The sequence below is a fragment of the Topomyia yanbarensis genome, chromosome 2 (assembly GCF_030247195.1).
Source record: "Topomyia yanbarensis strain Yona2022 chromosome 2, ASM3024719v1, whole genome shotgun sequence".
Taxonomy (NCBI): domain Eukaryota; kingdom Metazoa; phylum Arthropoda; class Insecta; order Diptera; family Culicidae; genus Topomyia; species Topomyia yanbarensis.
Genome location: NC_080671.1, coordinates 342,440,504 through 342,465,815, shown reverse-complemented (window position 1 = coordinate 342,465,815; position 25,312 = coordinate 342,440,504). Strand labels below are relative to the sequence as shown.

Sequence of the window (25,312 nt, the reverse complement as noted above, 5' to 3'; positions counted from 1 at the left end):
AACAGACCCTGTGGTTGAAATATATTTTGGTTGCTTTCATGTAACTTTCAAATGGTTTACAATATCGCCTTGATGTCAAAGAGAAAGTTGCAGGAAAGTTTACGGGCCTTTTGAAAAACCTATTATTGTTGATGGAGAAACGCGACTAACTTATGAAAAGGTCGTAATAAAACAAAATAATTGTGTTGTTAAAACAAAAGTTAAAATATCTCAAGAACTACTACATTTTAGAATTTTTTTGTTAAGAGCATTTCGATTTAAAATGGCGTTCAGAATCATATTCAAAAAGAAAATTGTATTTTTGACTGCAAATAGTAAAAATTATAAAAAAACGTCAAAAGTTGTTGTTAGGAAAACTTTTTTATTGAAAGCTTCTCCATGATCCAAATACACTAAAAAGGTTGCTTTTACGTCTTTAAAACGATAAACATTTTTGACATTTTTTGATGGGGTAACGCGAATAACTTTTAAAAAGAGCATAATTACACGAATTAATTGTTTTTGAAGTAGCAAAATTTCAAATATCTCGTAAACTATCGCATTTTGGAAGATTTTTGTTAAATGCATTTTGATTTTAAATGGTGCTTAGAATTATATTCTGTAATAAAATTACAATTTTGTATGTCAATTAGTATGAAATTTAAAAACATGTATGAAGTTATTGTTAGAAAAACTTTTTTACCGATTTTTTCTCCATCATGCAATCACAATCAAAATGTTTCTTTTCTCTTTAAGTTTTTGGTAACAAAATATGAAAAATTTTAAAAAATGGTTTTTTTCGCAATTTAAATTTTTATCATAACTTTTTGTTTTTTTTTGAAAAATGACGCAACATTTTTTTCAGTGTTTATTTTTTCGGACAGAAGTATTCATTCCCTGTAACTTGTTCTCAGATAGTTTTGGAGTATAAAATACAGTAATCGAACAAAAAAAATTTGAAATTCATACACGTAGACGTTTACGTCCTTTTGAAAAATTACTCTTGTATCAAAATATTCCAATTGCCAGAGAATATCAAGGAGATTCATACAGCGAACACACCTGCAAAGTTTCGTTCGAATCGACGATGGTCATATTTTGCGGTCGGCTGGTTTCTCATGGAATCCCTCTGTAGTTCTCGGCGGTAGACCTAGACTCCCCAACGAGCGACCGGTAGGTGTCGGGATCTGTCACCAATTTTTACTACAAGGAGATATTGTCACAAGATAACTACATAAGGACACACAACTTTTGCAAATGAAACTTTAAGAATTTCATTTAAATTACTAGGCACATTTTGTTGAACATATTCATTTTTTTCAAATTTCTTCAAAATATTTCGGTGGCGGGCCTTGTCCCCAAACCCCCCCCCCCCTTCTACACCTACTACACCACCGCCGAGACCCTAGCTCTACAGCTCTAGTAGGATAACTCTCACAATAAAAAATTAAAGATTTATTTAACTCAACGTTAAAAACTAGGAATGTCCCCATACTAATGTTTTTTTGAGTTTCAGCATTTTTGTTGATTGGTTGGACTTCCATCGTGATCACTGCAATCCTCTTCCGAAAAAGAGGGTTTCGGGGGATAGAGCCATAACTTCGTCGGTGATCAATTATTTTATAGACGAAACTTCAAAATGTATTTATTCAATAATTTTCTAGTGATACTTTGATCACAAATCATTTTATTCTCATTTGTTCCCCTTTAGGCAGTAAATGCAGCAAATTGCCAGGGTTTGGTTCCCAAACCGAAAAAAAGAAACTTCTGTTTTGCGTTCTCATGAGCAAACTAGAGCTTTTGTGCTAGCTTCCTAGGAAATCACTTGGGATCAACCAGTAATTTAGGTGTTTCGTTGAGTCAGTTGTTGACAATATAACAAAATTAAAAGTAATTTGCGTTACTTTTTTAATGTTATATTAAAATCGACTAGTTGGGTGAATTTAAAATGATTTATTTCTTCATGCTTTGAGTGGAAATAGGATAAATGATAAACGGTGACAAAGGGGTTTAAATTCAACCAGGAAAAACTTTTTATTTATACGATCTGAGCTTGCCTTTACAAGGGCCAATTAGTAACATATACATAAATCCATTCATCGAAAATACTTGGCCATAGTTATTTTGACAGTCAGGTCAGCAAAGCTAAGAATTAATTTAATAATATGTCCATGTCTTCAGTTGTCGAGACAAGAACTGTGCGACTGCTTTGCTTGTGCAATGGTTTGGGTTGGAACTAGTGACACCCATTTCCTAGTCGAAAAGCAGACTGATAACGTTTCGTTTGTGTTCCGGATTTTCACCTTCTGCTGCTGGAATGTTTACTTCTAGTCCTCCCAGCCCCAGATCCGTTCAGCCAATATTTGCTTTTGATATTTCATGCTCAAATTGTTGGAGAAAAAAACCTCACCCACTGAGTCAGGAAGTTCGTATCTACAAACTCGTTCGAATTTGAAGATAACATTCTATTCACTGACTGTCCACAGTTGCGGAAGACAGAAGCATAAAATATTCACACAAAAAAATAAAATATTCCAAATCGAGACATTTGCTCTGTGCAGGGTGACGTGTGCTTGGTTTATGCTGGCAAATCTTCGAACCACAAACTATGATCATGTTCTTCTCTCAGTCTGTCTGCAAATATGTACAGAACGGAGTGGGCCTCCCTTCTAACAGAATCGAATCCAACATTCCTAATGGCAGTTGGAAACAAAAACCACATAAGCACACACACGCACATGGTTGGATTTCGGATTTACCGTAGTCACCGGTTTTCTACTGAAGGTCTCCTCCCGGCTATTTGCCATGTGGCCTTATCTCGTGGCCATAGAGACCACTAAAGGAATACGAGAGGTACATTGTTTCTTGTTCGAAGGCACATTGCCACAATCGGTGGAAGCTGCTAAATGCCGAAGAATCCTTTCTGTGTGCAGAAACGAAACATTAACCATTTATTCTGATATATTGCAACATGCTTACCCCCCCCCCCCCCCCCAGTCAAACAGAAGCTTCTTTTGATGAGGACGAGGGATGAGTTCTTGTGGAAATTTAAGTTATTGTACAGGCAAGTGCTTGCTCGCTGCATAGTCCCGACAATGTCTTCTATTATTCAGAAGAAGCGTTTTGGCATAAACATCACGGCAGCCTCTCTTCTGCCGTACGAAAGGGGATAATATAGCTTCTGAACTCTCAGCCTTTTAATATGCAAACCACCTTTCAGTTAGACTATGATATTAGGGTGGAACGAAAACGCGAAATCGGAAAAGCCAATGTGCTGAAGCTGTTTTAGACATGAATTCATGATATAAGGTAGAAAAATGAACTTTATGAGGTTTTATTAAAGTGTCCCACCAACACACATTTATTTTAAATTTCATGAAGTTTTCGTGCAATCGTTGTTAATCGAATAGTCTTTAATCAATTTCGTTCTCCTTCTGCAATGGTAAAACTAACGGGAAAAGAGAACCAATAGACCACAGTCAACAGTCCTGTAATCGATTGCGAAGCAAACATAAAAAGCTTCAATCCGTCCAATTTGCGTTCAGTTCGATTCATTTGACTTGAATCCAATTAGCTTTGTGCACTCATCCATTTATCTCGCTCACCCATTTCCACGCGAACCGTGCAGTGTTTTGGCTCTAGTGTTTGATGTGTTGCAGCATTTTATCTGAGAGCAGTAGCAGCATAATCAGCCATGGGATGTATTTTGCCCTTTTCATTCAACATTACCTCATAAGTTCTGGTCCGATGTGCTATTTAGCACATCAAACCCTAGTTCGCATTTGAATGGGAATCTCCATCGAATGAAAATGTTTACAATTGTTTCGCAAGTATGTACAAAGGTACGAACACAATCGGAGTTTTTGTTGGATACAAGCTGAAACTATATGATTCTACTAGGGTAGTACGGGGCAAGACGAGCAGCCTATGCTTAAAGTGGATCTTCTCTATGAAAATCTAAATAAGTACTAAAAGAATCTCAGTGGATTCTTTTTCAGGTTTATTTTTATCACCATGGAGCAACTTTTATTCTAAACATTAAAATAAGCGATAATTTTTTTAGTAAACCTATCAATCCCCCGGAACAAAATAAACATTGTCGAAAAACTGCTTAAACTTCCGGAAGTCGCGCTAGTGCACTGAGTGCACGCTGCTCTGAAAATCTAGCGAAATCGTCTTAGTGCCGGCCGGCTAATCACCTTGCCTATCCGCCAACAGCAACAGTCAGCAAAGGAGAAGAGGTTAGATAACATTAGTGTTTTCCTATTGTTTGTTCTGCTACAAAAATCCGGAGCTCCCATTCTGCTCAAAGTTACAGGTGCAAAATTCTACCAGCAAAATCCAGCTCGAAATTCCAGGTGCAAAATTTTAAGTAGCAAACTTCTGCTCAAAATTCCAATTGAAAAAATTGCCCGTGCAAAATTCTACCAGTAAAATTTAGCCTAAAATTCCAGGTGTAAAATTGCACGTGCAAAATTCAATCAGAAAAATTCAACTCAAAGTTCCAGGTGCAAAATTGCACGTGCAAAATTCAACCAGCCAAATTCAACTTCAAATTACAGGTGTAAAATTGCACGTGCAAAATTCAACCAGCAAAGTACAGGTCGACATTCAAAATTGCGCGTGCAAAATTCTACCAGCGAAATTCAGCTTCAAAATACAGGTGCAAAATTGCACGTGTAAAATTCTACCAGCAAATTCTGCTCAAAGTTCCAGGTGCAAAATTCTACCAGCAAAGTACAGGTCAAAATTACAGGTGCGAAATTGCACGTGGAAAATTCTGCCAGGAAAAATTCAGCTCAAAATTTCAAGTGCAAAATTCCAGGTGCAAAATTGCACGTGCAAAAATCTACCATCAAAATTATGCTTAAATATCCAGGTGCAAAATTCTACCAGCAAAGATCTGCTCGAAATTTCAGATGCAAAATTCCACAGGTCAAAATTCCAGGTGCAAAATTGCACGTGCGAAATTCTACCAACAAAATTAAGCTCAAAACTCCGCAATTCTAGCTTGAAATTCCAGGCTCAAAATTGCACGTGCAAAATTCTACAAGCCAAATTCAGCTTGAAATTCTGCTTGAAATTCCTGCAAAATTCTGCTCAAAGCTCCAGGTGCAAAATTACACGTGCGAAAATCTACCTGCGAAATTCTGCTCAAAATTCCAGGCGCAAAATTCCACCAGCGAAATTCAGCTCGAAATATCAGGTGCAAAATTGCACGGGCAGGTCGACATTCAAAATTGCACGTGAAAAATTCTACCATCGAAATTAAGCTCAAAACTCCTGGCGTAAAATTGCACGTGCAAAATTTAACCAGTAAAATACAAGGTGCCATGTTACACGTGCAAAATTCTACGAGCAAAAATTCAGCTTGAAATACCAGGTGCAAAATTGCACGTGCAAAATTCAACCAGCAAAATTCGCTTCGAAATTCCAGGTGTAAAATTGCACGTGCAAAATTCTTCCTGGAAAATTTCAGTTGTAAAATTGCACGTGCAAAATTCTACTAGACAGATTCAGCTTAAAATTCCAGGTGCAAAATTGCACGTGCAAAATTCTACCAGCTAAGTTCAGTTCAAAATTCCAAGTGTGAAATTGCACGTGCAAAAATCTACCAGCGAAATTCAGCTCGAAACATCAGGCGCAAAATTGCACGGGCAAAATTCTACCAGCAAGATTCTGCTTAAAATTTCTGGTGTAAAATTGCACGTGCAAAATTCTACCAGCGAAATTAAGCTCAAAACTCCTGGCGTAAAATTGCGCGTGCAAAATTTTACTAGTAAAATACAAGGTGCAAGGTTACACGTGCAAAATTCTACGAGCAAAAATTCAGCCTAAAATTCCAGGGGCAAAATTGCACGTGCAAAATTCTTCCTGGAAAATTTTAGTTGCAAAATTGCACGTGCAAAATTCTACCAGACAGATTCAGCTTGAAATTCCAGGTGCAAAATTGCACGCGCAAAATTCAACCAGCAAAATTCAGCTCAAAATTCCAGGTGTAAAATTGCACGTGAAAAGTTCTGCTAGCGAAATTCGGTTCGAAATTTCATGGTGCAAAATTCTACCAGGAAAATCCAGGTGCAAAATTGCACGTGCAAAATTTAGTTCAAAATTCCATGTGTGAAATTGCACGTGCGAAATTCTGACAGCAAGATACTGCTCAACTCCAGATGTAAAATTGCACGTGCAATATTCCACCACGTGCATAATTCTACCAGGAAAATTCAGTTTGAATTTTCCTGGTGTAAAATTGCACGTGTAAAATTCTACCAGCAAAATTCTGCTCAAAATTCCAGGTGCAAAATTGCACGAGCAAAGTTCAGTTCGAGGGCTCCTTGTGTAAAACTGCACGTGCAAAATTTTACAAGAAGAAATCCCGGCGCAATATTCTACCAGATAAATTTAGTTAAAAATTCCAGGCGCGAAATTGCACGTGCCAAATTCTGCCAGCAAAATTCTGTTCAACTCCAGGTGTAAAATTGCACGTGCAAAATTCCAACAGGAAAAGTTTTGGTGTGAAATGGCACGTGCAAAATTCTACCAGCTAAATTCAGCTTTAAATTCCAGGTGCAAAATTGCACGTGCAAAATACTACCAGCAAAATTCTGCTCGAAGTTTCAGGTGTAAAATTAAACGTGAAAAATTTTACCAGCAGAATTCTGCTCAAAGCAGCAGGTGCAAAATTGCACGTGCAATATTCTACCTGCTAGATTCTGCTGAAAATTTCAGGTGCAAAATTGCACGTGTAAAATTCTACCAGCAAAATTCAGTTTTGAGCTGAATTTTGCTGGTAACATTTTGCACATGCAGTTTTGCACCTGGAATTTTGACCTGCACTTTGTTGGTGGAATTTTGCAAGTGCAATTTTGCACCTGAAATTACGATCTGAGCATCGCTGGTAAAATTTTGCACGTGCAATTTTGCACTTGAAATTTTGAGCAGAACTTTGCTGGTAAAATTTTGCACGTGCAATTTTTCTCATGGAGCTTTAAGCGGAATTTCGCTGGCTGAATTTTGCACGTGCAATTTCACACCTGGTATTTTGACGCACTTCTGGTAGAATTCTGCACGTGCAATTTTTCAACTTGAATTCTTTGCTGAACTTCGCTGGTAGAATTTGGCACGTGCAATTTTACACATGGAGCTTTTAGCTGAATTTTCTTGGTAGAATTTTGCACGTGCAATTTCGCACCTGGAATTTGGCCCTTACTTTTCTGGTAGAATTTTGCACGCGCAATTTCGCACCTGAATTTTTGACCTATACTTCTCTTGTACAATTTTGCACCTGGAATTCTAAGCTGAATTTGGTTGGTAGAATTTTGCACGTGCAATTTTACACCTGGTATTTCGAGCTGAATTTTGCTGGTAAAATTTTGTAAGTGCAATTTTGCAACTGGAATTTTAAGCTGAGCTTCGTTGCTAAAATTTTGCACGTGCGATTTTGCGCCTGGAGCTTTGAGCGGAATTTCGCTGGTAGAATTTTGAGGTGAACTTTGCTGGAAAAAATTTGCACTTGTAGCTTTGAGCGGAATTTCGCAGGTAGAATTTTTTACGTGCAATTTTACACCTGGAACTTTGAGCAGAATTTTGCTTGTTGTATTTCGCACGTGCAATTTTGCACCTGGAATTTTAAGCTGAATTTTGCTAGTAGAATTTTGCACGTGCAATTTTACGCCTGGAAATTTGGGCTGAATTTTACTGGTAAAATTTTGCACGTGCAATTTCGCAGCTGGAATTTTGACCTGTACTTTGCTGGTGGAATTTTGCACCTGGATTTTGAGCTGAACTTTGCTGGTAAAATTTTACACGTGTAATTTTGCACCTGGGGCTTAGAGTGGAATTTCGCTGGCAGAATTTTGCACGTGCAATTTTACACCTGGAATTTTGAGCTGAATTTTCGTGGTAGTATTTCGCACGTGCAGAAAGTCTAAAACATGAAAGGGAACATGAAAAGGAGAGTCCAGTTTTTATCTTTTCTTTCGACATGGCAGAAGGAACACAGCGGATCAATTCTTGGCTTCTACCGCCGGATGCCTCACGGTCTCTAGGCTGGAGCTACTTTCAAAGCTGCTGAAACTTTAATGTTCTGCTGTACGAACTTTTAATTGCTTGAGCATGTTTTGTAACCACACCAGTGTACGTCGAATGACGAAATGAATAAATAAAATAAATGAAAAGTTTTTCGCTGATTTTCCATATTATTTTCCATTCAAAGATTTACACAGTATCAACTTCAATGCCTGTTTCAAACTGCTCATAGTGCGTTGTGTCTATTTTCACTCTGGAGGCGAGGGTACTGTGCTACTTTCATATCTCGGTCTATAACATTGACGGAATGGGTATAAATTGTTATCAATATGCTTGGTTCGTTTCTAAGAAATTTTCTCATAAGAAAATTAGTGGAAAAAAGGAGAAATTCTCGTGATTGAGTTAACAGCAGTTTCGAATCGATAGTCTCAATTTTCATCCTGCCATTTGAACGAATGCGTTGAACAAAGAGAGCACACGATGGTTCTAACTAATCAATGGCATGAAATATGTAGGATGAAAATGGTTTCTACACCCTTTATCTCGCTTTGTACAAACTGAAAAAAACCATAAATAGCCGTTTCGGTTTCGTTAATATACTGCAACTTATCTGGCGAACATTTTCACTGAATTAATTCGTTCATATTCAGGTACGTTGCACAACTATAGCGAAATATTGTTGGCATGCCACTTGGGAAAACGATACTGTGGCATCGGCAAAAAATGAATGTTTTCCCTGGCAAAGTGTGTGTTCCGCGATTATGTACCTACGTAATTGCATCTCGCTGCCGCATCCTGTGATAGGTGTGATAGCGGGAAAATAATTAGTTTTCACGTTTTCTGTTTATTTTTCCCGTGCAATTTAATTCAATATCGTGGCTCTCCAGGTAAAAACAAACTTTTAATGATTTAAACGGCAAAAAACCGATGCCGTTCACGTTGTGTGGTCTGAATGCTGTTTTCTTTTCTGTTTGTATGTCGCATTATAATAATTATTTTTAATTTGAAATTCCCAATTAAAATTTTTTAACTGGTCCTTAGTTGCTTGTGATGTGCGATCGATTGAAATTTTCAGCTTTGGTCGAACATTTAATGTTTGAACCGATTTATGTAGACGATTATTCTTCAGCTCCCAAAAGATAACCTCTTCAGTAAAATGTAGTACAGTTCATGGGTTTATTCCCATTTCGATTGGGACATTTTGCTTGACCTCCCAGGGAAGGATACACATGTAACTCTACGAGCTCGCCAGACGAAACAACTTGACATTAAAAGCACTCAACTGAACAACTGGGGCGATATTATAGACAACAACTTCGTTGAGATGAAGTTTACGGTTCGACTAACCTTCCAAATGAAAGAAGATTGAAAGGACCTTTTTTATTTCCAACTAGGCAGGCCCGCATGCAGGATTTTGTTTCGGGAGGGGCTAAAAAATTATTGCATCCCACAGTGTTTTAAAACGTCGTTATCGTGCTCAAAATTAATAGTGTCTAAACCGTTGACTTTAGAGATATACTTTGCTCGGAGAAGTTGTTGTTCTTATGATTGCGCATCCACAGGAGTATACCGTTCAGTGATTAATTCACCTATAAGTGATATACGAAATTTATTTTCCGAACTAATTAAGATAGAGACTTTGTGTTTTCGGCAAAGTTGTAGAAAATGTTACTACAAAAGAAATTGCTTAAGACACCATATATCTTTAGTAGTTTACGAGTTATGGAACATATTATATGGAAGACCCCTTAAAATCAGTTTTTTTATGATAACTTTTTTAGACATTCTCGTATCTACTTGGAATCTTCCACAAAGTTATTTGCGGTATCGAAACACATATTTTTGTCGAACATAGTCACTTCCTATCTGTTGATTCATTGAATTTAAAAAGATATTCCAAATTTTACGATTTTTTTGGGCTAACTTCCACCTTAAATAATTCGTTAAGGAAAGCTTTTTTGATTTTTACATCAACGACTTCTGTGTACTTTCGCACAATATGTTGGGCAATATTGAGAAGAAGTGAGAACAACTATTTAAAAACCAACTTAATCCACCTAGCAGTGAGATGAGACATTTCTTACACATGTCACTGTTGGATCATTCATTAATTTGCAGAAATCGTTTATTAGTTTGCAGTTTCTGGTCCTGCATGAATAAACTGAATAAAATATAGAAAATCAATAAAACGAACCAAAATAAAAATAATTAAGCAAAAAATGCAAAACAAAATGTTTTCAAATTCATAAAATGAGTGCAATGATTTATACAAATCAAATTAATAAAATACATAAATCAAATTGGATTAGCTCATTAAATGAAAAATTAGTCAAAATTTAAAAATAGTTATAAAATTCATTGAACAAATTAAATTGACTCAAACTAACAAATTGAACGAAATAAAAAAGCGGAATGACTGATTATGAAATTATTAAAATCAAAGAAATGAACAAAATGAATCAATTGAATCAAATGAATCAAATGAATCAAATGAATCAAATGAATCAAATGAATCAAATGAATCAAATGAATCAAATGAATCAAATGAATCAAATGAATCAAATGAATCAAATGAATCAAATGAATCAAATGAATCAAATGAATCAAATGAATCAAATGAATCAAATGAATCAAATGAATCAAATGAATCAAATGAATCAAATGAATCAAATGAATCAAATGAATCAAATGAATCAAATGAATCAAATGAATCAAATGAATCAAATGAATCAAATGAATCAAATGAATCAAATGAATCAAATGAATCAAATGAATCAAATGAATCAAATGAATCAAATGAATCAAATGAATCAAATGAATCAAATGAATCAAATGAATCAAATGAATCAAATGAATCAAATGAATCAAATGAATCAAATGAATCAAATGAATCAAATGAATCAAATGAATCAAATGAATCAAATGAATCAAATGAATCAAATGAATCAAATGAATCAAATGAATCAAATGAATCAAATGAATCAAATGAATCAAATGAATCAAATGAATCAAATGAATCAAATGAATCAAATGAATCAAATGAATCAAATGAATCAAATGAATCAAATGAATCAAATGAATCAAATGAATCAAATGAATCAAATGAATCAAATAAATCAAATAAATCAAATGAATCAAATGAATCAAATGAATCAATTAAATCAAATGAAACAAATTAATCAAATGGATGGAACGAATTTAATGAATCCAGTGAAAACAATGAATCAAATGAATGAAATGTATAAAATGAATCAAATGAATCAAATGGATGGAACGAATTTAATGAATCCAGTGAAAACAATGAATCAAATGATTGAAATGTAACCTCAGTCTAGCGCCTGATCTCGCACAGACCAGAAGCTAATTACATAGTGCTCGTTCACAGTAAAGCAAACGAACAAATTTCACCCGCTCGCTTCGCTACTTCTATAACAGAAAAAGCCTCGTTGCCCCACGGTGAGCAAAATGACCGAACAAAAAAGCAAAGTGCGCCCACTAAGGGAAAATACAGTCGTGATCGATTTTACGAAAACTCGAAGAAGACCTACAGTGCGTGAGGTGGAACAGTTAATTAAGGTGAACATGCGTCTTGATCTTACGGCAATTACACACCTCCAGCTACATCATACAAAAAACGTTATATTAATAACGTTCAAACACCTAGAAGAAGCAAAATACTTTAGTGTAATTAATGACATGCAACACGAAATTGAATATGATAACATTAAAACCAAGATCCCCGTCTACATCGATCAAAATTTTACTGAAGTACGCTTACATGATTTGGCACCGCGCACCAGCGCCGAATACATAAAAAAATCATTTTCGAATACGGAGAAGTAGAATCCGTTACAAATGACACTTGGAGAAACTTTTTTCCCGGCATTCTCAACGGGGTTCGTGTGGTTAGAATGCACCAGCCTATTTCGTCTTATTTAACATTCGAATGCAAATCTGCTCAAGGGATCACCTACATTCAACAAACCTTATGCACATACCCTGGGCAGACGCCCACGTGTCAGTTTTGCAACCAGACGGCACACTACGGTAAACTATGCGCAAAATCTACAAAGGATAATGAATCCACTACAGCACACACTGACAAACAGTTTTCTAATGCTAAACTACAGACAGCCGGTTAAACGATAATCATCGATAAATCTAAGCCAACATCCAGTACATCTAGCGAAGGAATAATCAAAAAAGAAGACGGATACAACAAGGTCACTAAGAAACACAAGAAGCATCAAATAACAACCATCAGTGGAAACGAAAGCAACAACCACTCTAGCGATGACGACATGGGCGTACACGAGAGCGAAGGAGACGGCAGTCAGATCAACCAACAAGCAGCAAATGGTAAAGGGAATAATGTCAATAGCATTTCTCCACCAAGGAAGATCACCCGCAACAGCAAGCAGTGCGCCCAAGATCGAAGATCGCAATAATTTTTCGCATTTTTTCCTTTTGAATGTAATGTAATATGTAATAATCTATAAAAAAGGCGAATGACCCTTGCGGTTAAAACCTTTATTAATAAATAAATTAAATAAATAATGAAATGTATAAAATGAATAGAATGAATAAAATGATTGGAATTAATGAAAGAATAAAACTAATAAAAAAATGAATGAATTGAATAAAATGAATAAATAAAACAAACGAATCAAATAAACAAAACAAATAGAATTGATTAATTCATTTAACACGAAAAAAATTAATTGATTAAAATGAAAAATACGGCGATATTAAAAAGTTATAAATTAATTGAAAAAAATAAATTGTGCCAAATAAATAATTTGGATGAAATGAATAAATCTGAAAAATAGTCAAATTATTTAAATAAAGAAACTAAAAACATGTATGAACTAGAAAATAACAAAGAGTGTATAGAAGGAAAGCAATGAATAAAATAAGTTAAATGAATGATATGAATAAAATGTACTAAAAAATTAACTGATCAGAGTGAATCCAAAGTATGAAATGAATAAAATTGATTAAATGGACCCAAATCAACAAAATGAATAAAGAGAATGCTGAATGAAATAAATAATTAAAATGATATACTTAAAACTAGTCAAATATTAAAAACGAATAAAATAAACAAGACGAATAAAATCCACGAAATGAAGAAACTGAAAAAATTGACTATTTAGAATGAAATTAATAACCATTTTTGAATAAAGTAAATGAATAAACCGGATTGTACGAATTTTAGAACTATTGTATCCGAAAGTTATAAATTGTTTTGTTATCATCTGAAAATGGCTAATTAATATGCAATGAACTTTCTTAAGGTTTCATTCTTTTTTGTTTTCACCTTTTTATTTTCATTGTTCTTTTCTTGGTGGCGTCGTTTAAAATTATCTGGTGTTTCTACCTTATTGATGGACCTTCATTAGTTATCAGGAACCTGGAACGTTCAATTTCTTTTGGAATTTAAAGTGTCATTTTGGTCACATATTCAAAAAAAAGATTTTTCTGCAGAATACCTAAATATGCGCATTTGGAAATAGTAAAGTAAGTCAAGGTCACATATGCTTTCAAACTCCTTAAACGGAGAGCGACAGAGAAAGAATGCGATCCGTGAATGAGACAGGTAGAGTTTTCAAAATTTTCATTTGCATTGTTGTAAATAGTGTGAAGTTGCTAGGATATGTGGATAGTACAAATGGCGTGTATTCAGGTGAAAATAATGTACAGACCTACCAGACATGACACTCGAGGTCACTAATGTGTTGAGAAAATTTAACGGCTTTTTCAAACGTTAATTTATCATGCTCATTACTTTCCGTGCTCACCGCAAGAGGCGCGCAACCATATGACATGATTGACAAGAATGCCCAAACGCACACTAGTGAGCGGCTGTTATTGTCGTTATTGTTATTGTGCCAAATAAACAGTTTTAGATTGAAACAAGGATAAAACTTGGGTTCTACAATTGCTTTTCATAATCGTTCGTCTTGAAATCAAGACTTTAAATCACCATACTCATTTTAGTTACCATTTTCAATATCTTCCGCGTAACCTATTTTGAAGAATTGAATACTACATTGTACTTTTGTGCTAGAGGTTGATATTGCTCTGGTGGTCTTTGATATTCGTGTATCTGTTTACCCTGCTCCAAAATCCTGTAGATGAACATGATCAAAAATCCTCGTCTTACAATATTACGGCGATAGCTCAATTGGATAAAGCGTCAGTCCACTTAGCTTTCTTCAGAATATGGCGCATAACAAAAAAACTTCATCAATCGATAGAATTGAAAAGGTGAAGGGAAGAAATTTTCTTTCTCCGCCTAATATTTTATGCATCACTAGATCTAATATATACATGTCACCATAAACTGTATGGTTCTTGAATGGTATGTTATCAAAATGTAGATGGAAAAGAAAATATATTTTGATATGGTGACTGTTTTTAACAACTTGTTGTTTGTATGGTCAAGAATGGAAAAACGATTAAGGTTATGTTCGATATTATACCAAGCAATGGCTAATATATTGTTGAACGAACCATATTGGAAATGGTTTATAAACGTTTGATGCAATGGTTGGTATATGGCACAATCAGAAAGCACAATGAGTATCGTGACCGTTGTCTGTAGTTATTCAAAACAGCAGATTGCTGTTTTGATTGTTCTTTAACATTTACTCATTAAATTGTTCAAACAAAACGACATAGAAATAAAAATAGCCGAACCCTCCCCCCGCCTAGCTACAGGCCTGCAAACAAGAATGTCATTAAATAAACTGGTACAAAAGTCGATACGATAATATAGCTAACCACTCAGCCGAAATCTTCTAAAATGTAAATATCTTCTGCTACTCACTGGCAAACAGGCAATTTTCAGTTTGTATTCCCATCATCGATAACCAGAGATTGATTTAGCTCCTCCTAAAACCACCCAATCATTGAAGCATCACTCCGTAGACCCAACTGCCAGCGGCAGAGGGTTTTAGTATGGATTAATTTCTATTGATTTTCAATACATCCATTTTCCTCGGGTTAGCAATGTGAAAGAGCGAGCGAGCGTTGATTGAGATGTATAATACTCGAAGATCAGTCCAGCCAGCAGCGGTCGTCGGTGCCTGCTGGAGTTCGGGACGATGTGGCCCGACTGCGGTTAGGTCAGCATCTTTTTGCACTGGTTCATACTTTATCAGTGGTTTCCGTACTCATCCTTCTGTTCCGTAAACTGGACTGTTTAAAAAGGCGCTGTGAGAGGATGCGATAACATCACGGTAGAATAGCTGCACCACCCCAGGTCGAGTTGGTTTTGGGGTTGCCGATATTTTTATTACGTAATTAAAAATAAAACAAACAACTGCATCATGATGCTGGTGTAAGTGGCAGACTGCCACATCAAGCAAGTTGCTTTTCAAATATTTAAAACAGCTCCCTAATTAATTTCGTTGGTTTTTTGGGAATTTTTCATACTTTCTTCTGAATAATATTTCAAGCGTAGAAACAGGGTAATTACATCGGTTTTTTATGTTTTAATCTATTGTATCCTGTTTCGAAAATTTCAACACACAAACTGCGGCGTTAGACGAAAACATTCCTCTCATCATCTATCGCTGTTCCCACAATGCATATTAATTTCCCTCGCAGCTGAATGGATCTGCCAACATCGTAAAGTCCTTTTATGACCTTCCGACAGCAGTCTATTACAACTAAGCGAAAGAATTTCTCTTCTGCTCGTTTTGCGCCTATCAGCAAACACGCAATCTTCTTCGGCTCCCCGCGACTTGTTCGGGTTCCACATTAAAGCTCGGTCGATGAAGCTACTACAATCTTTCTCCTCCGGTAGCTTCCGGGTGTGTCAATAGTGCGAGCGTACATGCTCTGTCGGTGGCGCGCAGATTGAGCATCCTTTTTTTTGTCCCCCGGAAAGGTCCTCCATTCACGGTTTACCGACTGTGTGAATAATGGAACACGTGTAAAAGATGGCACGTGATTGCCATACTGAGTTTGTTGCAGTGCCGCTCGCAAATGATGATTGCCCCAATGAAATGAGTTTTTTTCAGTAAAAGAAAACAAAGTAAACCCGCAGGAATACAAACAAGTCATTGTGAATAGAATTGTCGTTTGGTGGGAAAATGTTTCTTCTTCTTTCTACAGTATTCAACCGTCTGAAAAATATTGGAATTTTATTCGGCCATGTAAAAGCTTGGCGCATCGAAAACGTCAACTTTGAATGTTCTGGCAATACAATTTCATTTAATTAATGTCCATCATTTTGAACTAATCGTCCGATGTTGCTCTTTAGTGTTTTTACTATGCTTCATTGCGTTTGCTTCGGGTCAGACGCTATTCCGTGTTTATTGTCTCGTTTTTTGCAAGTAAAGCGATAACCACAAACGCTCTTTTTTGCACCATTCTCGATGTACTCCCATGGTGTGTACATAGGAAAATTCACTCCAGCAGCGGTTTCCGCCTGCAGCAAACATATGCTGAACCTCACTTTTCTATGAACCGTTTCGCCATATAACTGTCTAGTACCGAAGGAGATAACGATCTGGGGAGTCCTTTTTAGTGCCCGGAATACCCAAGTTTTTCATGCTCGCTTCGTTTTGGTGTTGGAAGGCACCTTTGCCCCGTTCGTGCACTGTCCGAGTTGGTAAATTTTGCCTGTTTTCCTTTTCGCCGAAGCATAACTAATCACATCAAAAGGGTGGAGGTACGCCCGCTCACTGCCAGTAGCGAGGAAGGCGCACTCTGTACACGAGATACACACATCGTTATTTCAGACCACGTAGAATGTTTTCCATTAGCTCGGAGGCACACATTGTGTGTAGGTACTAATTCCTTTTATTATCTTTTCGTATTTTTTTGCAGAACTTGCTCCAACAAATCATGATGACGCACTCCACCGGCGATAGTCGAAGTGCGGAAAAAGACGCCTAATGAAGGTAAGATGGTGGGGCGAACTAATAGGTTAATCTTGCAGGACCTGGTGCGTTGAATCATTGCTTACTTTGTTAGGAATGGAAGGAGTTCGAATTGAAAGGATTGTGGGTATTTTTACTGCTACCTCGCGTTCACCTCTGTAGATATACATCGATTTAACATAGGTACACGTGACGTCACCTCGAGGGAGAGCAGCATTTTTATTTCCAGCAAACTATTAAATTGAATAATTGCCATTAGAGAACGAAACGATTGAATTTTCGAACTATGCAAATTTTTGCTTTTTATTTCGAAGTGTGTGTAGCCATTATAGATTGATCGTTTGCCTGAGGTCTAGCATCAGATGACATAAAATTTATGTTATATTTCTCGTTGGTGGAGAAAATTTTGTGATGTGATGGGATAAAAAGCCACCATCAGTTCAAGGTTTTTTCAGTGAATGCGGGTAGACTTACAGTAGATCCGAATTAGTTTATAGTTTATTGGTTTATTTTTTTATTTGTTGTACCGTCACCAACAGACCCCTTGGCCCCAATTGTGATTACTTAAACTAATTACATTTCAGAATACGAATTATTTTAGTTTTTATCGAATTCCTTGTCAGGTTGAAGTCAAACGCCGTTGCCACACTGTTAAACACACGCTGGAGTCCGGTAACAGCGCTCTGGCGCCCATAGTTAGTTCTCCTGAACGGGACTCGCAGAAGAGAGTTATTGCGCAGAGCTCGAACGCGAGCTTGAAGATCGAGGCGTCCGAGGATTGTAGGGTAAGTAAGTCCGAGACGAACAGGGGTCGAGAGCAGTCCCTGCGGATGCTTAGAGTATCGAGCTGTATTAACTGACAACGGTTTTCGTAGCTCGGCAGCTGAAATCTGTTTTGCCAAGGAAGATGTCGGAGTGCAAAGCGTATGAACCGGCGTTGGACGGCCTCGATTCTGTCGACACCGTTCTGGTAGTAAGGGTTCCAAACAGCAGAACAATATTCCAGTGTTGAGCGAACCAGCGCACAATAGAGAGATTTTAAACAGTATACGTCCTTAAAGTTTTTCGCTATTCGGAAGATGAACCTAAGCGTCTTGAAGCCTTATCCACAATGGATGATGTATGTGGTTTGAACGTTAGTGCCGAATCCATGATGACTCCGAGATCCTTGACGTTAGAGTGTCTTGGAGTACTCGAGTCGAAGAGATGGTAGTTAAACTGAATCGGATTGCGTTTCCACGTGAACGTAACGATTGAGCATTTGCTCGGGTTTAAAACCATTCTGTTTAGATCACACCACGTACTAAAGCTGTCTAGTTCCCTCTGAAGAAGCTCGGCATCGGTTTTATCCCGTATTTGTTGAAAAATTTTCATGTCGTCGGCAAAAGAAAGGTCCTTGTAATTTGATTTTGACGTCAGTAAAGTAGAGGAAGAATATCACTGGACCGAGATGGCTTCCTTGTGGGATGCCGGATGTAGCGAAGAATGGTGTAGATAGACAGTACTTAATGCTGATTTGGAGTTGCCTTCCATCGAGATAGGAACGAAACCAGCGCAGTACTTGTCTATGAATACCGAGTTTGTCCAGCTTCGCTATTGCGATATCATGATTGATTTTGTCGAAGGCCGCAGATAAATCCATGTAAATAGCATCGGTTTGCAATCCGTCAGCGAATCCATCGAGTACATATGTTGTGAACGAGAGCAGGTTAGTCGTTGTCGATCGTTTAGGCATAAAGCCGTGTTGATCGTCTGCAATGTAGTGTTTGCAGTGAAAGAAAAGAGGGTCTAAGACAACCAGCTCGAATAGTTTTGATACTGCACTTAAACACGAGATTCCCCGATAATTGTCAATGTTCGATTTGTTTCCTTTTTTTGTGAACTGGAAACATGAGCGCTGCTTTCCAACAGGAAGGGAATGTTCCAGCATTGAGTGATAGCACAAAGACTCGCCGAAGTGGTTCAAGAAGCCCGCTGATGCACTTTTTGACAAAAATCGAGGGAACGCCATCTGGGCCCGGGGAGCTAGATGCTTTCAGCTTGGAATTTGCTGCTAGAATGGCAGCATTATCGACACAAATTCGGTTGATGGTTCTGGTTCGTCCTAGAGAAGGAGTTAGATTTGAAGCGGCAGCGACTTGTTGTGGAGAAAGGTTCTCGTCGGAAAAACGCTTGAAAATTTGTCGGAAAACAATTGACAAATTTCCTTAGTGTCGTATGTGTATAGTGAGACATTCACATTATCGCTGTTACTGAAGGGAAATCAAAAAGGGATTGGGTTGGTCCGTAAGCAGAGACACTTATGCGTACTTCGCGGGTATGGGACCATTCATAAATTTCGTAACGCGTTTAGGGGGTGGGGGTACGAGAAGTTGTGACATGTTGTGACATACGGGGGAGGGGGAGTAACCTAGATCGTTACGTAACATGTTTTTGCTGAACAAAATTTTTTTTTTCGAAGAATTTGTTACGTAATAGGGGAGGGGGGATAGAGAAATTTGTGACAATTTGTTACATGGGGGAAGGGGGAGTAAATTTTGGGCAATTTTTGCGTGTCGTAATTTATGAATGGTTCCTAAAAAGAATCCCTTCTAACAATAATTTTCCAGTCAAAAGATAAATAATTTGGCTACACTTGCTTTACCCACCTTGTGATTTGTTTTGAGGAGAATGATGCGTCAAACCCTTATCAGACCTTCTGAAGAAAACAAGTTTCCTTCGAATGATTCGGGCTGGCTATCCACATTTCTTCGTCCTGTCCTCATTTCGTATAATACCCTGGTGCTCCCAACCTCTCTTAGTTTTTAAATGTTTTATAATGTAACGAAAATGGAATATAGAATTTAATAAATAAATCGAACAACGTAACGCAAATAATGAATGTAACAAATAAATAAACATAAAAATTATAATAAAAACAAAGTATACAGTGAAAATTATGAATGCGACGAATATAACTTATATGTTTCAAATAGTGGCATGTGATAAATTAATATAATTAGCTGGAAATAAAGAATATAATGCATGTAAATGATATCAATATAATATATATTTGAAATATGATAAACATGGATAATTATATCACTATAACAAATAAGATAAATATAATGAATATTATGGCTGAAATAAATAATTTGAAAACTACAGATAAACGAATTCAGTATATATAGTTATATATATAATGTAAGCGTAAAACATGTACAGAAAACAAACTTGATTTTAATTTTCATTTCATTGGGAAGATATTATGCAATATTAATTCCCAAAAGGGAAAATTGGATTGAACCAATTTGGGCATTAAGGGCACAAAAACTTAAATTAAGTTTGTTTTTTTTGTGTTTTGAATTCATTTCATCAGAAACAGTACCAGTACAGAACCAGGATGTCTAGCTAGACGATATATCTAAACTAGTACCCCAATTAGCACTAGTTAGACACATACAAATTCTAAATTAAAGGAATGCCAGACTTTTGGATCCTTAACCATAAGATGAAAGTTCGTTTTCGCTTCCTCGTCAGTAAACCAGAGTTTCTGCATTTGCTTCCCGGGATATCACTTGGGACCAGTCAGTTGTTTTTGGCGTTCACATAAGTCATGAGAACGGTTTGGAATTTATTTGTGTCTAATTTGTGCTAATTTGGGTACTACTTTAGGTACATCGTCTAGCTAGGCACCAAGATGGTGCTAGTTACTGACGAGATGAATTCGAAACACAAAAAATCAAACTTAATTTAGAAAGATATTCCCAACACTATGTTAGAAAATAATTCAAATTGAAAATTCAACATTTTTATGATAGAAAAATTTAAAAAGTTTTGGCGACAGGAATTTACCTTGGCTTGTGTTATATTGGATTATTATGAATGAAACAATAGTTTTATATACTCATTTGTATAATCAATGAGCCGTGAAAATAATATAATTGAAAATATACACCCCTCCGCTGCTCCAAAGCTGAATTTATAAGAACAGAATAGAATTACAAATAAGTGAAACATATTGAAATAATAAAAATTGTACACATTGTACATGGCGAGGGGCCATCCATGCCATGTGTGCAATTTAGGGAGAGAGTACGCAAAAGCCTACGCTTGTCCGAGGTATTTAAAAAAATATCTATGGAAAAGTAAAATAATTTTGCATCGTCGATATTTACTTTCAATTATTTGAAGGTATTTGTGGAGAACGAAGATATTGTTGACAAAGTCATCTATATGACGGTTTTTCTGTCCACGTTGCATATGAATGGCTCTTAACGAAATTTATTTGGTGGTTTGACGTATGTAGTTCGGTGCAACATGTCACGATTTATTTTTCAATTCATGTGTCTGCGGTGACAGTTCTGAAAGAGCTTCTCTTGTGGTCCAGTTTCGTTATCATGAGTCACCGACGGTGGGGGCGGATCCAGAAAAAAATGTTGGGAGGGGTCTGAAATTTCGGTTTACAAATGAACTTTGTACAATTCGTAATGCGTAACACTCTTTTTTAATGAATATAAGTTTCGTTAGTTAAAGTTGGTTTAGGATGATTTTAAGTTTGAGACTAATATAAACATGAAACTAATTTAAAATTTCTCAACAAGTTAAAAAATTCGGAGGGGTTCGGACCCCCAGGACTCTTCACTTGGATCCGCCACAGCCGAATACAGTTCTCACGCCTATCTGTGAGTGTATCAACTATACGCATGAACATGTGAGTATTCGTTCGCCCAAAATGTCACAGAGAACTAACGCAAATATCCCGTACCGAACTGCATCCATGTGGTATAAATAGGTGGGAAAGATCACACGGTTGGCTAACGTCAGCAATCAAAAATATGTAAACAATCCTGAAGTATAACGAGTCGACGTCATGGAACATTGCAAGCTGATGTCATCTGCGTAAAAATGTTCAAAAAAATGGCAGTTCAGCGAGCCTGTTTCCGTGGTGTTAAATTTTAAAGCAATTCGAACCAAGTTTCTTGTAATTGGTGGCATCGAATATTTTCTAAGTCCAAGTAAGCTCTCTTAACTGTCAGAAACGTGAAGTTAAACCTTTTCATGCAATGTTTAATTAAATGGAAACGGAACGAACGGTATGACCTATGACAACACGAGACAACTGGCCTCTTATTTTTGATTTTCTTGCTTTTCTTGTGCCCTGCTGCATAATTGATGACGGTTTTTTTTATACGTTTATTTGACACGGCATTTGCAAAAGCTTTTTACGCCAGTTTCTTTTTTTACATAGCACGTTACAAAAATCCTTAAGACTAATTTTACCTATACTAGTAATTTGTCTAAAACTAACACTGAAATCACTTTATTGTTTGCTTTTTTCCTTACATTGTTATATTTCATAATGATGTAGTATTTTCGGGAGTATTTATTTACTTTTTTTCTGTTATTGTCTAAATTTAAAAACTGAATATTCTAGGACACTACAATTGGTGAATGATTAGCCTTGGATGAGAGTATGAGGGGATGAATTTAATTAAATTTTGACAGACGCTGTTTTTAGAAAATGATAGATAAGTTCCATGTATAGAGGATCGCGATACGCCAGGATGTCTCTAACAGGAACATGGATTGGTCTTCCTCGGACTTGTAAAGAATCTACTAATTGTGATCTGGCTTCACGATATTCAGTGCAGGACCAAACAACATGCTCAATGTCATGGTAACCCTCTCCACAAGCACAATGATTACCCTCAGCGAGCCCAATACGACGGAGATGCGCATCTAAAGTATAATGATTGGACATAAGCCTAGACATCACACGGATGAAGTCCCGACTTACATCCAATCCTTTGAACCATGCCTTCGTTGAAACTTTAGGGATAATTGAGTGTAGCCATCGTCCCATATCTCCATTGTCCCACGATGTTTGCCAACTAGCAAGTGTCCTCTGTCGTGAAGCGCTATAAAATTCATTGTAAGCGATGGGTCTTTCATATATTTCACCATCTAGTGCACCAATCTTGGCTAAATTATCAGCTTTCTCATTTCCCGCAATAGAGCAATGGGCGGGGAGCCACACTAGGGTAAATTTATAACATTTTCTTGTTAGGTTACTCAGAGATTCTCGCATCTTCCCCAAAAAGAACGGATCTTGATTATCAATCCTCTTTGAGCGTAGAGCTGCAATTGTGCTGAGACTATCAGTGAGGATAAAGTAATGGTTCGAGGGTAAAGTATTAATTATTTGCAAACTATAGTGAACTGCTGTTAGTTCCGCTATATAAACAGAGGCGGGTTCTGCAAGTTTGAGAGAAATTGAAAAATTATTGTTGAAAATACCGAAACCAGTGGCCTCACTTATTCGTGACCCATCAGTGTAAAACATTTTAAGGCAGTCTATGTGTTGATATCTACTTGTGAATATTTTAGGGATCTCTCGCGAGCGTAGATGATCCGGAATTCCACGAATCTCTGCTTGCATGGACGTGTCGAAGAATAAAGTGGATTCAGGAGTATCTAGTATATTGACGTATGTGGGAACATACCTAGCAGGCGTTATTTCTTGTGACATGTGATTGAAATACACTGTCATGAATCTGGTTTGGGGTTGAAGCTCAACAAGTCTTTCAAAATTTTCAATTACCAGTGGATTCATAACCTCACATCGAATAAGTAAACGAGAGGAGAGATCCCAGAATCGGTCTTTTAAAGGAAGAACTCCCGCTAGTACTTCAAGACTCATCGTATGGGTCGACTGCATGCAACCTAAGGCAATTCGTAAACAGCGATACTGTATCCGTTCCAGTTTAATAATGTGAGTGTTCGCAGCTGAACGGAAACAGATGCACCCATATTCCATTACTGAAAGTATTGTTGTTTGATACAATCTTATCATGTCACTTGGATGAGAACCCCACCATGATCCAGTTATTGTTCGCAGAAAATTTATCCTTTGTTGGCATTTCGTTATTAGATACCTAATGTGGCCTCCCCATGTGCCTTTAGAATCGAACCAAATTCCAAGGTATTTAAAAGTCAGGACTTGGGCTATCGTTCTACCAACCAACTGAAGCTGAAGCTGAGCCGGATCACGCTTCCTTGAGAAAACGACCAACTCTGTTTTCTCCGTAGAGAAACCGATGCCCAGTTTTAAAGCCCAAATTGATAAATTATCCAAGCTATCTTGCAATGATTGTTGTAAATTTATAGCTTTTGGTCCTGTGGCAGAAACCACCCCATCATCTGCAAGTTGTCTTAGAGTGCATGGGCTGACAATACAATTATCAATGTCATTCACGTAAAAATTATAGAGAAGGGGGCTTAGACAAGAGCCTTGTGGGAGGCCCATGTAACTTATTCTGAGTGTCGCCAAATCTCCATATGAAAAATGCATGTGCTTTTCTGACAATAAATTGTATAAATAATTATTTAATATCGGTGAAAGACCACATTGATGTAGCTTCTCCGAGAGAACATCAATGGAGACTGAGTCGAATGCTCCTTTTATGTCTAAGAACACAGACGCCATTTGTTCTTTTTTTGCGTAAGCGAGTTGGATTTCTGACGAAAGTAGCGCCAGGCAATCATTCGTTCCCTTTCCTCTCCGAAAACCAAACTGGGTATCTGAGAGCAAACCGTTCGCCTCAACCCAATTGTCGAGACGTCGTAGGATAATTTTTTCCAACAATTTCCTGATGCAGGATAGCATTGCAATCGGTCGATACGAGTTATGATCGGAGGCTGGTTTTCCCGGTTTTGGAATGGCGATAACTCTCACTTATCTCCAGTCACGCGGGACAATATTCTGCTCAAGAAACTTGTTGAATAAATTCAACAAGCGTCTTTTTGCTAGGTCAGGCAGATTCTTCACCAAGTTGAATTCAATTCTGTCTAGTCCCGGAGCATTATTGTTGCATGAGAGGAGTGCAATTGAAAATTCCATCATTGTCAACGGCGTATCTATGAAATCGTTACTTGTGGGAGTATCGCGAATGATTTTCTGCGCAGGAGCAGAATCTGGACAAATTTTCTTGGCAAAATTAAATATCCAACGATTCGAAAAATCTTCGCTTTCATTAGTCACGTTTCGATTCCTCATTCTTCTGGCTGTGTTCCAAAGAGTACTCATTGATGTTTCTCTTGACAAGCCATCAACGAAGCGTCTCCAATAACTAGACTTTTTGGCACGACGTATACTGTCAAATTTGTTTTGCAAAATGAAATAATTTTCAAAGTTCTCACGTATACCCCCTTTCTGTTTCATAATTTCTTTGTAGGCAACTTGTTTAGCTTCATATGCATCAGAGCACTCTTTGTCCCACCAAGGATTAGGGGGCCGTCTATTTATTGTCATTCCAGAATTGCATTTCGTTTGGGCTTGTTCTGCTGCTTCAATAATTAAACCCGCTAGGAATTCATATCCTTCGGTAGAGTAGCTAGCTAGTAGCGGTAGCTCTTCTGTCGAAGCAAGA

At 37.1% G+C, this 25,312-nt stretch overlaps 1 protein-coding gene across 2 annotated transcripts in view; it reads left to right on the top strand.

Moving 5' to 3' along the window:
• The window catches only part of LOC131684094 (protein tincar), a 487,885-nt gene that overhangs the window by 36,770 nt on the left and 425,803 nt on the right, over positions 1-25,312 (top strand). For both annotated transcript variants that reach the window (XM_058966650.1, XM_058966649.1), the window contains exon 2: positions 16,849-16,922. The gene's annotated coding sequence lies outside the window, so the exon portion shown is untranslated. The remainder of the gene's footprint in view (positions 1-16,848; positions 16,923-25,312) is intronic.